We start from the raw sequence: 15,946 nt of genomic DNA on the forward strand, positions 1-15,946 counted from the left end.
TGTTCCCCCCCCCAAAAACACCCCCCCTCCAAAACCACCAGGCACGACTTGTCTGAATGTGTGCTGAACCTGATAAGACTTTGGCAACCAGAGGAATAAATTGCTTTATTAAAAATGAAACCCATTTTAAGGGGTTGGGGGGTGCAGGGAGGGAAGGAAAGCAAAAGCAAATGCAAAAATAATGTGTAAGCCCATGTGATCACCTGGCAGGAAGAGGCATTCGCAAATCAAAGCATAAATCATGGGGCTGGGAGCAGCCAGGCCAGGCATGGAGGCAGGCAGCGAAGCCCTTCACCTTCAGCTTTTATTTGCACATTCATCTCTGCAAGGAGCACGGAGCGGGCATTGCTTTTCAAGGGTGATGGAGAGGAACAAGCTAAAGTGTTTCCCAAAAGGAGTATTGCATAAGGCTCTGGGGGGGACCTGGCATGGGGTGGATGTGCTTGGAACCCTCCCAGCAATGCATGCGGATGTAGGGAGGGTTTGGAAGAGCCTTTCCCCCTGCCCACCCTCATGTGCTGAGCACACTCGCTCAGCATCTTCCCACACCAAGGCAAGGAGCAAGCTGGGCACAGGGACCCTGCAAAGACCACGGCTGGGAAGTCGTGATTTGGACACAGAGCTTGGCACGGGTCAAGGGAGAAGTTGGTCCAAATAAACCACATTCTCCAAAGGAAATTCTGCAGTTGGAGAAGGGAATTTCACAGAGATCCTAGCAAATACATCAGATGGCGTTGCCTTTTATTTATGCTCAGGAAGAAAGGCCATCAATCACGGGTTCAAACAGCCGGAGCTGTGGCATTGCGCAACACCGCTCTTGAGTGTTACACCATGGAACAGCCCATCAGCGATGAGGCACTAAGCAAGTCTTGCATTTCCAAAGCTTTTGGCCCCACAAGGAAAACAGAACTTCGCTAGCACTAGCTTAGCAATTTGTCTGTGTAAGTGTGGTGCTCATTTCAAGCCTTCTATTCCCCTGCTGGTTTTGGAGGCTATGGGAATCATCTTCCAGGGGCTTCTGCAGCCTAATTTGGCAGAGAACTACTTTTGCTTGCCTAAGAGTTGATCAGCAACCACTGCAAACTGAAGAATTAGGTTTTCCTCTGGTTTTTTCTGAAGAAACTCATTAGATAACAGGAGACTGCTGAGAAACCAGAGATGGGTTAGTGGCACTGGATGCTCCACAGCTGGTTTGACATTCACTCTTTCCACGTCAGCTGGACTCGGGCAAATCATCTCTTCCTGCCTTTTTATTGTGGTGTGACCACTTTGGTGCTGGTTTCCCATCATGGGGAAGAAGAGAGTGAGAAAAACCCAGCTTTGGCACTTCCATGGTTTGCATATTGAGTGTTCAGGTACCGCCCCACTGGACATAACACCTCAAGGACAGCTGGGGAGAGCAATGAAGCATCTTTCTTTCCAAGAAGCTGTGCCAGAAATGAAGTTCAAGATAAGTTTTCTTGTCTTTAAGACTGAGGTATTATTGATGAATTAATTACAAAGGGATAAACGACATAGTTGTGTGTTATGGGTAAACCATTTAAAGCCTACCAAGAATATACAGAGCTGTCATCCTTGCCCAGCTCTCGAGAGCAGGAGCCTTTCCACCGGAGTTGCTTCGATTTGCATTTGCATCTTCTGTCATTTACCAAACTCTGGGCAACCGGAGCCACTTTAATGGGACACTATAATTTATGGGAGGGGTTTTTCTTTCACTTCAGTGGCTGCTTAGAAAACCCCAACCCCAAAAGCATTTTTGGCTCTGAAATTCACACCTAATTTTTTATGGCTTTTTGGCCAGGGGAGGAGGGAGGGGTGAGGGAAAATGGATATTGCAGGAGACGGAGCAGAGATGGAGGGAGGAGTAAGAGATAGGAAGGGCTGTTAAGTGCAGAGTTTCTCAAACTATGGGTCGTGACCGTTTAAAAGAAAGCCAAGAGGTGTCAGAGGACAGTGGGGTCCTCTCTGGTTCAGCTGAGAGGAAGCGAAATGAATATGGACTTGGCTTCCTTTTTCCTGCAAGCTCAGCATCCTGGTCCAGGCTGGGAGAGGGGCTGCCCGGCCATCCCCATCCCTTGGAGGCTGTGAGGAAATGGTTAATAAAGCCCTAATTGTATTAATCTCCTCACTGCTGAAGGCAAAAGCAGAGGTGAAGATGACCCTCAGGACATGCAGCCTGGGCTGAGCCACTGCCAGCCAAGGGGTGGCATGAAGATGAATGAGCCAAAAAAGAGGCATTTTCCTAGTGTTCAAGAAATGCTCTTTCCAACAGGCTGATTCATGAGGGTAGAGTGGGATTCACAACCCACCTGGTTCTCAGCATCCTCAGTATGGAGCCAGGCACCATGTGCTCTGCAAAGCACACCATCCACAGAGCCAGGCTGGTTTATTTTAAGGTATAAAATACACGTACATTGGGCTATTGGGAAAATCTGAGCAGCAGCAATAGGAACAGGTGAATTGAGGTGGGATCATGGAAACTTACAATGTGTTTTCTGACCAGACGAGTCGTGCCAAAGCCTGACATGGACAGCTACATTTCCATCATCCTTTTGCACTTCATTGAGATCAACTGTCACCCAGTTTGCTTGTGCACCTTGAAAGGCAAGAGCCACGTGCTCGGTGTGTTTGCAGCCCAGATTGTGCAGGTTCAGGAAGGTGAAGGAAAACTGAGCCAGAGTGGGAAGGATTCATCTGCTTCTCCTTCCAAGGGAGAGGATAATGACAGCTAAAGGGCAAAGCAGCAGCAGTGGGAGGAGGTCTGGGGTGCAGGCATTCACTGATTATGACAGAAGGCTCGCAAGTGGGGCACTCCTGGCTTCAAAATGAGTGAGGGGACTGACTTGGAGGAGCTGAGTTACACTCTCTAGGAGCAGATGAAAAGAGAAAAACCTGCAAACAAACTGCATTTACTGTGTGCCATCAGTACACTTGCGCTGGCTGCCCTTCTCCCAGCTCATCTGGTTTGATATCTTTTAGTAGTGGACGTTAAAGGTCGGCAATGCCTTTAAACAAGGTTTTTCCAAGCAGATTTCTGAGATCTATAGGAATCCTCTAGGGCTGAAGCAGCTGCCTCTCACCTGCACCCTTTGTCACCCAGTGCTACCCCGTACAAATCCGGGGTGAAATGGTGCATCCACAGCGCACAAAGGCAGGATGCCTTTGTTATTTAGCGTTATTTAAATGCTCATAACACCAGCTATAACTGGCTTAGCTTGACCTCTCTTTATCCCACTTTTACAGGGCTTTTCCATTATTGCAAGGCAGGAAAAGCAGCTTCCTCTCCCTGGTCTCACAGATGATGCGTCCATCCCTCGGGTCCAGCATCCAGCGCTGTCCGTTCAGCCGGGACCCGCTCCAGGCCCGCGGACAGAAGGATGCTGCCCCAGGCAAGACCCGGAGCCGTATCCTGCCCAGGCAGCTGCAGGCAACGGCGGCGTTTCGGAAGCCATCGAGCAGCCTCTGGTGGATGCTGCCTGCTATATGTGCTGCGGTAGCCTGGAGCCTGCTCGCTGAGGGATGGGGTGGTTTGGACCAGGGAAAACTTCGTTATCTCATCGCAGCCCTGCCTGGTTGCATTTATTAACCCCTCTTTATGGTTTTGCCTTTGTTTCTGCAGAACAGCGTCCTGCCGAAGTGATCCATCTGCTTGTTCTTGCTGCAGGGAGCTCCGGGCATCAGCAATGGGGATTGCAAGCCTGGAAGAACGTTTCTGCACTGAGATGATGGTCAACAAGAGTGAAACAGAAGCGGTAGGAAACTGTACATGAACACTTTTTAGGCTGGATCTCCAATCTGAGATCACCAAAGGCATCTGGAGTTCTGGTCCCTATTTGCCCCGCGGAAGCTGCACTGGTAGGTCCCGATTTCAGCCTATTTCCAGTCTGTAACGGGGATAAGGACCTGGCAAGGCAGGGGGAGGATAGAGACTGTGACCTTGCCTTGTGTCTAAATGGAATTAAGGATGGGAAGAAAGCTTTGTGCTGGGGTATCCTTTATGCAGGGCAATGCAACCAAGAGCAGCAGCAGGTTCTTCCACTGCTCATCCTGCTCTGGAGCTGGCAGAGACTTCTGGCTCCTGGTGTCAGCCTGGGTTTCTATTTCACTTCATTTGGCCTCAAAATACTCATCAGAATGGCAACAGGACCCTGTGGATCTGTATTAACTGGCAGAGAGCTGCATGCTGCAGGGCCACCAGCTCCCAGGCTGCTGCAGGTGATGTTGGCTCCAGCATCACTGACATGTGCTGCAGCTGGCACCAGGGATGTACCCTAAAATTAGGCATCTGGCTCTGTTCCCTGCTTGCCTGGTTCCTGTGTCTTTAAGTGGCTGCTAATGATGTAGGGATGCTTTTGTCAGGGCCCCAAAGGTGCTAATGGGCTTTAACAGCCCTGAGCAGCCTCCACCCATATTGATTGCCCTGGAGCCCATTTCAGCCCAGCATGGGGCTGCCCTTCCTTGACCCAGCGATGCTGCAGAATGCTGGTCTCCAGCTCTGCCCGTGTCACCATGAACTCACCTGGTAACCTGGGCTCTTGGATGAACCTGCTTGTGATCCCTATCTTTGCCCTGCTCATGATTCAGGTACTACAGCCCAGCCCATGGCGAGGTTCCCTCCTGGGTGTCTTTAATCCCTTTCAGTGAGGGCAAATAATGTGCTTGCTTCTATGAAATAGAATGTTCCCCCCTTCTATTGAAAGCTATGGAGTAAAAGATAACCAGTATCCATAATAGATGCTATTTTTTGGTGACTAGCTTTCCTTGAAAGCCTAACTCACTCTTATCCTCTGATTCTGAATGGGATCAGTGAGCATCAACTCAGGGATGTGTTTTCTCAGCATCAAAACAGTTTCCTCATGTATTGAGCTGATGGTCTCAGACCAATGGATTTGTTTTTCTCTAATGTGTTATCAAGCTCTCTGGTACAAAAAGCTGGTGGGAAAACCATGAAGGTTGCTTTCTCTATTAGCAGGAGAGGCAGAGGTTTCCCCCCTTTGCATCCTATTTAGACTTCCAGGCTATGGGCAAAGAGCAACCAGCGTTTGGACTGATGGCTTTTGAGCGTTGGTTGGGTGGGTTGTGGTGGAGGATGGAGATGGCTCCCATGGAGCAGGAAGCCCAGCTCAGACCTCCCAGACCTATCTTGGGAGTGCAGGGCTCCCTTTGTGATCTCAGTCATGTCCTTCCCATCCAGCACATAGGTTGAGGCCTGGGGAAGGTGCTTCTTGCCTTGCGCAGTAAAGGCAGCAGCTGGAATTGGGCAGGGTGAGAAGTGAAAATGTGCCTGAATTTACAGAATCAGCTAGGGGAAGGAGCTATTTTTATAGCCACCAATGCCTGGGGTCAGCTCTGGACACCCACCCTGGCAAACACCTGCCTCCAGGTATCCAACAAGCTATAGCACCTTCCCAGCAGCGCATGTCCACAGTGATTCAGGAGGGGTTTCTGCCCTGCATCCACCTCGTACTCATCCTCTTCAGAGGCTGATACATTTTGGCAGCAGCCTCTGACAGCTCCATCTCTGAACTGGATTGCTTTTCTCCCAGATGCAGTTACCCCAAGGTCCCTTCTCCCACGCTGCCCATCACAGCCCCAGTGCTGCAGAACCCATGTAGTGATGCTCTGATGTCTTGCTGGTTTTCTAGGTGCAGACATCTGTCTCAGTCTTCATCAAACACCTCCAGGTTGCATTACTGAGTTTGTGCTTCTTTCCTTAGAAGTTTTTTTTTCTTTTTCTTCTAGAAAAGGGGATTTTATTTTCTTTTATTTTATTTTATTTAAGTTTCCAGTTGTGAAGAAACTGGTGTAACGAAAGATCTTCTGGCTTTTCAGCCTGGAAACAGAGCAGGTTTTGGTGTAACCCTGGTTCCTGTGAGCAGTCTGTGTGACCTCCAATACACAAGGTAGAGAATATTTCAATGTGCATCGCTTCCTGCTCCACAGAAATGCCCATTCTGCCTTCCTGTGCACCAGCACAGCACTTCCAAGCAGTTGTTCCTGCCTTGGGTCTCCTCGCTCCCCACAGGCAGCCACTACCATTAAGCTCTCCTTTCAGTCCTTCCCTTCCCAAAGCCCCTGTGGGAGATGCTGCCGATAGAGCAGTCGCTGCTCCATTGGAGGCAGACATGGTGGTGGTACCCCAATGGGTCGTGCCACGAGTCCCACTGCTGCTGCTCGGAGGCCTGGCAGCTGTGGGTTATCTCCTCAAGCTCTGCACCTCCCTGTTACCCCACTGCCACTCCCATGATATCACCGGGCTGGTCTGAGCAAGGTTCTTCTTCCATGTGGTTGCCATTAATTCCGCCACCACAAGCATCTGCCTGAGGTACCAGACCATATCGAGCAACCCATCTCTAATTGCCATATCCCTCAGTAAAGCTAAAACCCCAAAAGGAAAGAGAAAATTAATAAAGAGGCCAAGAGCTTCCCTTTACCCATTGCTAGATGGCTCCTGAGAAGCCTCGGATGGAAATTACCCCTCCTTAACCCCGTGCTGTGTCCCTCTTGCAGAGGAACGAGCCAGGAATTCCATGCATGTGGAGCAACCACCGAACAGTCCCTACAGGTCTGCCGAGGACCACTGCTCGCCAAGCACTGCTTGTTTACCTGCCACCCATTTCCATAGCAAGGGCGTGCAGCTGCATTCCTGGGAGCCCCGGCTGCTCCCTGCCTGCCCGACCTGTCCGTGTGTGGGGAACAAAGCTCAAAGCCACTGTTTAGCAGCATTGCTGCAGATGGATGGTGCGATTGCTGCAGGGAAACGCTGCCAAGGATGCTCAGAGCTGTGCTGGGCTTTCCTAAGGAGCCAGCTCAGCAGCTGGGCTGTAAATCAGGGTGGTGATATTGCTGCTGGTGGATGGATGCGACTGTACACCAGCCGAGGGGCTGAGCTGTTGGTTGGGGACCGAAGTCCAGGGATGTGCAGCACAGGAGGACTCAGAAGGGGAGCTCAGCCTCTGTGTTCCAAATTCCCTTCCACAGGAGCTCTCCCTATCCACTGGCCCTGGAAATATCACATGGAAACCACCCTCCCAACTTACGTGTCCTATTAAGCAACACGGACGCGTCCTTCCCGAGTACAGAGCTGTGCTTGGAGGTGGCTGTGCCAGCACAGTAGGGCCCTGTGCTCACCGGGCAGCTCCTGGCCGAGCAGGATGTGCTGCCTGGGTCTCAGATATGTAGGCAACAACCATTTATTGCTTTCTATCGGTGCTGAGCTGATGGTGAGTGAATGCATCTCTTGCTTTCACAGCCCCTGCATGCGGGGGAAGGCTGGTCCTGCCCAGCCTGGGCAGGGGAATCCATGCCCAGCAATTTCCAGGGGGATGCTGAAAGAGCTGCACTTCAAAGGCTCAGGACTTGTCCATGTTGCCTTCAGCTCCACCAGCCCACGGTTCCGGGTGGAAGCTGCTTGTGTCAGCAGCTGGAGCTGGGAGGCAATCCCGGGCTAAGCCAGGGCTGCTGGCCAGGATCAGCACAAGTCACCCAGCCTTTCCCTACTGGTCCCCAAAGCATCCCCCACCACTGCAAAGCACCCCCAAGAGACATTCCAGGACCGCAGGCTTTCATCCTGCACTGTCAAGTAGCTGTTTGTGTCAGCTTCCTTCCCCTCTCCCAAGCTCTTGTGTGCCCTGGGCCGTGCTGCTGTGATTTAGTAGGATGCTGCTGCCGTCACATTTGATTTTTCTCTTCCTCTCTGACAGAACCAAGTTGCATAAAACGAAAAAATTCTCATCTTAATGGTGAATGAATGATTTAAAAGGGTCTGTTTGCTGATGTGATTGACTTCAACCAAGAGCACGGGTTGAGCTGTAATTATGGGAAAACAATCAAATCTCTATCTGGGTTCACACCATACTGGTCTTGCCACTTTGTTGTATTATAGCAGAACCTGTTGGGCAGCTTTAGTTAAGCTGAGCCTCCTTTCTGCTGCTGGGGCAAAGAAAAGCAAACCAGTAGAGCCAGTCAGACTGCAAAGAAAAATTATGGCTTATTGTGTGTGCGAGTTCACCCACACTGCTCACTCCTGTCTCCCGTGTCCCAGATGACCGTCTCTTGATCACCACTTAACCGAGCCAGAGGAGCCGAGGGAGAAACACAGACGCAGTCCCCCGTTGTGAGTATTGTGCCTGCGCTGATTGCTATCTGTCCCCTGGCATCCCGGGCACTGTTACAGAGCTGGGGAGGGAGCTGGCGGGAGCCTCGCAGGGAGAATTGTCCAAAATCCACCCGCCGGGGCGAGCTGTCACTTAGCGCTGGCAGCCGGAGCCCGGTCCAGCTCCCATCTGATGGGCTGAGGCTGCTGTGTCACTGGTTTCCTCCTTGCTTTTCCATCCCCTCTCGGAGGTTGAGGAGGAAATCTGTACTTCCCCAGCAGTCGGGGGGTGGATGGCTTGTTGCAAAGCGGCAGCTCTGCTTCTATGGGTGTGCGGGGTTGGATGGGAGAGCAGCTGAGCAGTGTGGCTGCTGCCCAGCTGGGACCCTGGGGCTGTCCTCTCCTCTTTTCCTCCGGCATTTTCTACTTGAGCGTGAAAGGCAATGGGAGATCACCTGAGTCTGAAATGCGAAGAAAGCATCCAGTTCTAGCTCAGGCAAAGAGCAAGAGCTACGCGAGGGTCAGAGCAGCTTGTGGGTGTCAGGGGCTATGTGAGTACCAGGGAGTCCGGCTGCATTTGCATGTACGGAGCAGGGACCAGAGGCAGAAAACATCAAAGCTTGCTCAGAGCAAGCATCTGTGTTGAGACAGCCGTGGTGTGAGCAGAGCCGGGTCTGTGGATGCTTTGGGATGCACGGTGGGAACACAGGGGCTGGCAGCAGTGGCTGTCCCAGGCAGGCAGCACCGCGCACCTCGAGGTTGGTTGTGTTGCCCGCATCCCTGTTGCCAGGGATGAGAAATTTGCTCCCTTTTTCCCTCTGTGGCATCTGGGAGCTGGGTTGCAGTGACCCCTGATAGCTGGGTGAGGTGGCTTTCTGTCCCCATTGTATTCCGCATGGGACACCCTGCTGGTGCCCTCCTGGGCATGCGGATGTGCTCCTGCAGGCAGTACAGGTATTCAGCAATGCTGGAGCTTGCTGGGGCTCACACACACCCCAGAGGTGTGATGCTACTGGGATCTGTGATCCCTCTTCCCTACTTTAAATCCAGGTCGGAGGAAGTGATGGTGGGATTGCTGCAGGGGGGGAGCTGTGTCCACAAAGGGATTTTGTTGCTGTGGGTTGAGCCATGCCCATCACCTGCTCCTTGTCCCTTCTGCTAGGACAGTCCCATGATAGGGAATGCCCTGAAAGCACTTGCAGGGGAGTTGATCACAGATCCTCCCATAGCTTTAGCGGAGGACATGGGACACTTCCATCCATCTTGGGCAGCAAAGTGTCCTCGACGTCAGTGTGTCACCAAGCATCTGGGACAAGCAGAGATGCCTCATCCCCTAACAATGCCTGACCGTGGCCATCCCACTTGTTGGACAGCACAATGGGAGCTGAGCTGGTAAGAGAGGACCCCTCCGTGATACTGCAGCAGGGCTGAAGCCAGGGCAGAGCAGGGTCAAATCACTGCTTGGTGTGGATGAGATGCAGGATGAAGCCGGCAGCGCTCTGTGCAGTGAGGTTTGGAAGCGTGGTCCTGTGGAAGAAGCAGATATTTCCCAAATATGGCATCTCCCGCTGAGCTTTGCCCTGGATCCGCTCGGGAGCGGTGAGAGGGTGCACATGTCCTGGCTAGCCTGCAAGTATGCGATGTGTTAGGGGATGTGCTCAGCAGTGGACTCGCTCTGCTTGGCAGATGTGCCTGCAGCTGGCTGGAAGGATGTGTGGCTGTGAGCAAGGCAAAGCCACATTGGGAAGTTTTGCTTCCAAATTAGAGGCTTTGGGCACTTTCCCTCTCCAGAAGTAGGAGGTAAGTGAGAGCTCCCCCCCCCCCCCCCCCCGTTTCGACATAAGCTGCAAGAATTCCCAAAGGACAAAGATTTGATGGAATTAGTCCTTGGCATCTTTAGTCAAAGCTTCACCAGGGCTTTTGGAGGCAGCTCATTTGTTCCAGCTGCTCAGCATCATGAGCACATCCCTGTACCACCTCAACGATGGGAACCTGGCTCCTAAACCTCACCAAGAGCAGATGCTGAAGCTGGGAAGAGAAAGCATCCACACCTCCTGCCCTGCTTGTTCTTGACCTGCGGAGGCCCCACCTGCACGACACCTGAAACCCTGTCATTGTTCAAATTGCCCAAAACAAACCTTGAAAGCAGAGAAGCAGCACCTGGAGATGTGCTCCATCACTGCTGTAGAAGAGCTATGTGGGATGTATGGGAAAACCCAGAGCAGGAATACATTCCCAAGGCTGGAGCAGCGAGCATGGCACATGTGGAGCAGATCCTTGAATGAAAGGGCCCTTTGCAGACCCCAACCTCCTCTCACCCCAAACCTGGCACCATCGTGGTCCTAGCAGCTTGCAGCCACCAGTGCCAAGGGGACCATGGCCCATGCAGGTGTCCTGTGCGCAGTGGGGTTTGTTTTGCACAATAATAGCAAACACAACGATGTTGCCCCACATCTTCCAAGTATGTGGAGCCTTTCCTGCACCTCCTGCTTTTATAATAAAAGATAAATCTTTACTGACCACCAAGGCTTCAGCCTTACATCAGTGGATAAAAGCCTGATGTGGTTTTGCAGCTGCCTGAAAGCTGGGGCGTCCCCACTGGGGCATCCCGTTGGCAGGGGGTCCCAGCCACTCAGTTCAGCTTTAGAACCTGCACCACCAGAGGCTTTAAACTGCCCTGGCCATGAGGATAGGGCCAGATGCAGCACCCCAAGGTCCTGTGAGCTCCCATGGAGAAGCGCTACAGGTTGTCCTACCCCCATCCTGCTGACCTGGTTCAACCAGTGGAGCCCAAGCACTCGGGATGGTTTTGCAGAACTTCCTGGCACATTGCCCCTTTTTTAAATGGTGCTGAAGAGAAAAGCTGATTCGGTTGAAAGACTTCATCACCTGCACCATATCCAGGGGAGAGAGGTGTATTCGTGTCATTTGCATGGCCATTAGCTTCGCTCAGGATGCCCACACACACCTTACCGCAGGAGCAGAGGGACCAGTTTATGTGAGTGTAGTTATGATGTATCTTCATGCCCCTTAGCCCGCACAAGACTTGTTGCCCATGCAGGACCAGGGATGATGGACTCTCCATTTGTCAGAAGCAGCATGAGCTCCAAGATGTGCTGCTATTGAGCTCTTCTGCCGTGGAGGGGAAGACGGTGAGATTGAGATGCTCTTTAGGTACCATGTATGAAGACAGGCTGAGAACATTGGGGCTGTTCAGCCTGGAGAAGAGAAGGCTGTGAGGTGGCCTCAGAGCAGTTTCCGGGGTCTGAAGGGGCTACAAGGATGCTGTAGAGGGACTCTTCATCAGGGACAGGACAAGGGGTGATGGGTTCAGACTGAGACAGCAGAAGTTCAGGTTGTATATAAGGAAGTTCTTTACTGTGAGAGTGGTGAGGTGCTGGAACCCAAAGAAGTGGTAATGCTCCATCCCTGGCAGTGTTCAAGGCCAGGTTGGACAGAGCCTTGGGTGACATGGTCTAGTGTGAGGCATCCCTGCCCATGGCAGGGGGTTGGAACAAGATGGCCATAAGGTCCTTTCCAACCCAAACCGTTCCATGACTCCATGTGCAGCATAACGGGATCCCAAGGGAAGCGTGGGGTGGTATCTCCGTCGCTCAGAGCTTCCCAGGGTATTTACCACCTGCTCTGCCCATCTGAGGGCTCTGGGGACAGGGGAGGTGGTGGGACCGGGCTGGGTGGAGGCAGCAGCCACGCGCCTCCGCTGCCGATGGGGCCTTGAGCTATTCCCTGAGCCTCACCGCTTCCCAATTAAAACACCTGAAAAACGCGATAGTGCTTCATTACCCGCTTCCCAGAGCATTTTGAAGTGTTAATGAAGTGATGTTTGTAGGAGCTGTGGTTACCCCGAGATGCACAGGCAGATAGGTGGCTACTTTTAATCATCTCCCAGATCCTCAATGCGGGCACACAGATCTGCTCACAGACACAGCCAAAGCCCCACCATGCTCCGGGGAGCATCAGGGCATGGCTGGTGGGTCCAAATGGCATTCCTTCTTGCGTAGGGAACAGGACAAGTATTTACTGCTAGACCTGATCTGGGAGCGGGACAAAGCCTTCCTCCTAGCTGGGGAGAGTGCAAGAAGAGATCCTTTAAGTGCTCACCCCGCTATATAAAAGCCAAAGTCCCGCTCCTGGGAATATTCAGGTATTACAGAGGACCGTCTTCTCCTTTAGTCACCCTGCAAGCCCAGGGCAGCAAAGAGTCTCTGGCAGGAAGAGGGATGTCCCTGTCCCCATCGGACACTGGGAAACCTCCCCAGCTAAGGGCTTTCAAGCAGAAATATGGCAGCGGAAGAAGATCTCCATTGTTTTGTGACTGCGGTTAGAGAGGCAGAAGCTGCCTTTAGCAGGCTGGGGTGGCAGGGAAATGGAGCTGCTGGTTTTGTGATAGCCGGGGCTGTGCTGTATTATGGCAACACAGACTTTATAGGGCTGCAGTAAAGAGGTGTGCAGGCTGGGACTTGAGGCCTGAGCTTCGTCTTGAAGGATTCACTCTTGTTCTCCTTTCCCTACACCGGGGCACGTCTGCACACACGTGAGCAGGGGCAGCATCAACCTGCTGCTGCTGCTGGTCCTGTTTGGCTTGTTGAGGGGCTGTGACCAGCACTGGTCACCAGCAAAGCCCCAGAGCATCAGGATAAGGGTGCCCCATCCTAAGGCCAGCAAAGGCGACCCTGGGGCAAGGTGTCTGCATCAAGGGCTTACTGCAAACCTGCCCTAAGCTGGCAGAGCAGCACGGAGCGGCTGCCCTGCTTTGGGGAGGCTTTTCGGGTTGTGTGAGGTGGAGGAAGGCACCAAATCCTTCTCCCTGGCGAGGTAAGAGCCAAAGCTGCTCCTCCTGTCTCACCCGTTGAGGGGCAGGGGGGGAGTTTTGCAGCCTGCCAGCCCCTATCCAACACCCACACACACAAAACCAGTGTGCGGGAGAGCAGAGCAAGGGCTGGGCTCCACTTTAGTACAGCCTGTGCCATGTAAAGCCATATAAATAAACGAATGCCCACCCAAAGCAAAAGGCTCCAGCACACAAATAAACCCCTCTCCAGCCTGCCGAGCACACAGTACATCAGCAAAGCGGATCAGCCTCGTGCTGCCCTGTGCAATACTCCTGGCACCGCAGATTTTCCACGAGTGATCAGGCAGCTTTTCCAAGCATAAATTCAATTTATACCTAAAATTAGAGCAGGAGCATCGCAGGGGAGCCAAGAAAAGAAACTTTGGCTCTTCAAAGCAGCCCTGCCTGGCAGTCGCCCAGTGGAAGGTATATTACATAAATCCAGCCTGGAGCTGAACAACTCCAGCGCTGCTGATGGGGAAATATCTGGTTGTAAATCCATTAAAGCTCCTCTGATCCAACAGTGTCAGAACTTCAGAGTCCTGCCATTTTTAACTTCTTTCTATGATTATATTTAACAAGTTAAGCTCATTTGGCTAATGAGCTGCTTTATTCTTCTGAAAGGAAGCAATGCTGAGTGTGGGGATGCGCTGTGGCTTGCTCGAACAGCTCTGGGGATGCTAAGGAGAGGCTATAAATCCCCTGGGACCAGGGGATGGGGCATGGCTGTGCTGTCCTGTCCAGCCTTTCCCAACCCCCCTCATATGGGATAACAACCTCTCTGCTTGTTTTCCTTTCCCCAGCTGCAGTCAGGAGCATCCCACCCTGAGTGATGCCATTGGTACCCAGGTGATTCTGGCTGCTGCCCCAGCCCTGTGTGTGAGAGCCAGCGTGCCAGAGACCTGCACCGTGACCTGGATCCCTTGTCCTACCCTGAGCTGAGCATCAGGGGATGCTGAGAGCAGGTAAGCAAAGCCACAGCCATCAGCAATTGCACTGCCCCCAGGGGCTTGGGCTTTCCAACCCCATCAGGTCTAGGGACTGGATGAGGAGTTTGCCTTTGGTCCCCGACCCTGGGGCTCTGTTTGCAGAGGGCACCCATCACTTTGAAATACAGCCTGTCCCACCGCGGGGCCGCATCTGGCACCGCAGGGTGTATATTACAGTGACAGCTCTGGAAAGGGCTCAGGGCTGTAAATGAAATCCCTGTCTGGGGGAGCGAGCTCCACACTGAGGGACTCTGTGGTCTGGTCTTCATCAATAATGTCCCCCAGTAAATCTTCTCAAGCGGGGTGGAGGAGTGGGGGGCTGTGGCTCCACATCTTGGCCAGTCTGGGTGAGAAGGGAGCGGAGCTGCACCCCTTGGGTTGCCCAGGCTCTCTGTGGGGTTGCTCTGTGTTGCAAAAGGCTGAATCCTGGGAACAGATGCACTGAGAGTGATGCTCATGCAGCATCTCATAACCATGTGTGTGCGTGCAGACTGGAGGCCCAAAGTGCTCGCCAGGTTGGCTGCAGAGTAGTAATCCCAGCAGGCAGGGATGGATGCTGGCATCTCCACAAGCACCAAACACAGCAAAAGCTTTTCTCCTCTGGTCAGAGCCCAGCAGGTCACAGATCCCACTGATCTGGGGGCTCTGAGCAGAAGAAGAGTGAGCCCCAACCTTGGCAGCACCGCAGCCATGCACAAGAGGCAAAGCTGCTGCTCACACCCCGGCCCCAAATCCTGATGTGCCGGGCTCTGCCCGCAGCACTGAGTCACTGCAGCAGGGATCCAGATCCAGCACTGAGATCCCGTGCTGCTCCCTCGCCCTCCGCTCCCACCACATCCAAGCCCAGTCCTGCCTCCATGAAACACAAGCTGGCATGAGCCCCGGACTGGATGTCACCTTCCTGGGATGTCCCAGCCAGAGCCCTGGGTCCCAGAATCCCAGCAGCCTTAAGGAGAGGGAAGCACCAAGGTGGGCAGGGCTGATCCGGCACCACTGAGCATCATAGGGAGCCCAAGCGGCTGCTGCTGGCTCTGCTCCCAGCTGCAATCCTTTCCCAGTTTACAGCACTGAGGAATGCAATGGGAATTCATGCCTGAGCACTTCAAAGCCTTCCCAGTGGGGCTGCAGACCCGTGACGGCAGTGGTGGGTCTCACAACCTCCCATCTGCCCAGGGCAGAGCTGGATTTAGGATCCAGCGGTTCTATGAAGCACTTCCTATTAACGTCAAGGCTTTGGATTTCTGTTTGGAGTAGAACTGGGTATCACTTCCCTTGCTCTGCTATGGATCTTGGAGCTGAGCAGCAGAGATCCCAATCCCATTTCATGGTCCTGAGCTGCACAAGCCACAACAAGCCTCACCATGCCTCGGGTGGCTTTCACTTACTGGAAGAGCTCCCCCAGTGCTGGAGAAGGGGGGTTTATGCCCAGGGAAGTGGGAGCAATGAATATTCCTTATCTTTTTCTCCATAGAGTGAGATTTCTGCTCCTTTTGTACCGGATTTGCTCAGAAGGCAAAGGAAACACCTCCGAGATGCTTTGTGTTGTGCCGGTCCCTGCGTGCCGGGAGCACACAAGCCCAGCTCCTGCTGCTGCTCGCCGGCGCGTGCCTCATTTCGTTTGAAAATCAGATGCTTTAGGGGAAAGTTTCTTCTTCCAGCCCTGCGTGCCCACATCTTGCATATGCAGGTGATCCGGCACACCTCTGCTCTGCAGGCAGATAAAGGCACAGGCAGGGAGCAGGGCTGGAGCACAGCAGAAACCTCCCCGTGCTGCCGTGGGGCTGTAAAACGCAGGTCCCAGCCTGGCCTTTCACCCCCAAACAGCAGAGGGGATGTTTTCTTCCTGGTCATCTCTGCATGGTTGAAGGCTGAGTGTTCCAGGCCCAGGGCTGTGGGCTATGACTCAGTTACCCAGCGTGACTTCTAGGGGAGAAGCTCCCATGTGGCAATGCTGAACGTCCTCATGTGGAAGTCCCCCTCCTGCCAGCATGGGTTTGGGTTTGGGCAAGG

Source organism: Pezoporus flaviventris, unplaced genomic scaffold (genome assembly GCF_033815535.1).
Source record: "Pezoporus flaviventris isolate CSIRO_AGI_PZ_B2104156 unplaced genomic scaffold, CSIRO_AGI_Pfla_v1 ptg000213l, whole genome shotgun sequence".
Classification (NCBI taxonomy): Eukaryota; Metazoa; Chordata; class Aves; order Psittaciformes; family Psittacidae; genus Pezoporus; species Pezoporus flaviventris.